The following is a 1,906-nucleotide window of genomic DNA, read 5'->3' as shown; positions in this document are numbered from 1 at the left end:
CCCGTTACAGGCCGGGCGAAGGAAGCCATTCGAACACGAGACAACGTTTGACAATATTTCAAGCCGGGTGCCTTCCCCCCCGTGGAGGGGGGAAGGTCATTGAACCTGGGCGTCACCACCGGACCGAGGAGTTACGGCCCGGGGGACGATCGCCCGAGTAGGTGCCCGAGACTTACGTGGTTTAGGAGACCGGGTCTAGGCCCCACCGTTCCCGGCGAGGCCCAGGGTTTGGTTCGCTGCGTTACGGGTCCCGGTCTAAGGCATTCAGGCGTGCGCTCAAAGCCAAGCTCTCCACCCCGGAGGGTATGAGCGAGGCCCGGTGGTACGCTCCCAAGTCCCCCGCTTAGGGGAAGGCGCTGGGTAGATCCCACCTAGTCAGGACCGGCGGGCACCGGCCGTCTCCTTCGGGTGTTTAAACGCATCCGGGGTTCGTGAGGCCCCTTCAACTCGCGCACCGGCCTTAGACTATTATACGGTCCGTCTCTGCGAAGCCAACATCGGGGTATTTGCATGCGCTCTTAAGCTCCGCTCCAACCCCGTGAGGGGAAAGAGTTTCGCCCGGCGGTACGCTCCCGTCCACCACCACCCCCTGTGCCGGGGGGATGGGTTCAGGGAGATCCCACCGAGGCCGGCGAGCACCGGCCAACGCCCTGGGGGTGAGTAAGCCCCTTTGACTCGCGCACGCACAATCAAGCCTTCAACGATCAATGGTTGGTTTAACGACCCGGCGGGCGGCTCCGGCGCCACTCTCCCCCCCGCGAACGAGGGGGGCGGACCGGGGTACCTATGCACCTAAGGCGGTCCTCGCATAACCCCGAGTTCCGAAGCCGGCTCGCTACGTCCACCCACCCGGAGGGGGAGAGACTCACGTCGGCCGACGACGAAAGGTACGAGGCTTCTGCGGTCCATACCTTGAAGGTACCCGCCGGGGGAGGTTTGGCCTCTCGAGTCCGACTCGACAACCGGCCGTGGCCAGGTCACCGTTAATGATCCTTCCGCAGGTTCCCCTACGGAAACCTTGTTACGACTTTTACTCCCTCTAGATGCCCAGGTTCGATCGACTTCCCACCTCAACGAGGCAACCCCCCGGTAAAGGGGCACCTCGGAGATGGTCCGAGGACCTCACCAGGCCATCCAATCGGTAGTAGCGACGGGCGGTGTGTACAAAGGGCAGGGACTTAATCGACGCGGGCTGGTGACCCGCGACTACTTGGAATTCCTCGTTCAAGGGGAAAAGTTACAATCCCCTATCCCCAGCGGGGAAGGCGTTCATAGGATTGCCCAGGCCTTTCGGCATAGGATGGATGCACATGCTGAACCAGCCAGTGTAACTCACGTGCGGCCCCGGGCGTCTAAGGGCATCACAGACCTGTTATGGCCCCGAATCTCATACGGCTTTGCCTTGCCCCGGATCGCTCTAAGAAGTTCGGCCACCGACCGACGAACCCCTCGGGCCGCAAGCCCCCACAGGGACCCAAGGGAGGGCCGTGTAACTTTTTAAGGCACAGGGTCTCGTCCGTTATCGGAGTTAACCAGACGAATCGCTCCACGAACTCCCAACGGCCATGCACCACCACCCACAGAATCAAGAAAGAGCCATCAATCTGTCAATCCTTACCGTGTCCGGGCCGGGTGAGATTCCCCGTGTTGAGTCAAATTAAGCCGCAAGCTCCACTCCTGGTGGTGCCCTTCCGTCAATTCCTTTAAGTTTCAGCTTTGCAACCGTACTCCCCCCAGAGCCCAAAGACTCGTGGTTTCCCTCACGCTGCCCGGCGGGTCATGGTCGCTAGCCTCACGCCGCCGGATCGCGGGTCGGCATAGTTTACGGTCGGAACTACGACGGTATCTGATCGTCTTCGCTCCCCCGACTTTCGTTCTTGATTAATGAAAACATTCTTGGCAAATG

This window comes from Hoplias malabaricus, unplaced genomic scaffold (assembly GCF_029633855.1).
Source record: "Hoplias malabaricus isolate fHopMal1 unplaced genomic scaffold, fHopMal1.hap1 scaffold_351, whole genome shotgun sequence".
NCBI lineage: Eukaryota > Metazoa > Chordata > Actinopteri > Characiformes > Erythrinidae > Hoplias > Hoplias malabaricus.
Note: the sequence above shows the minus strand (reverse complement) of the source record.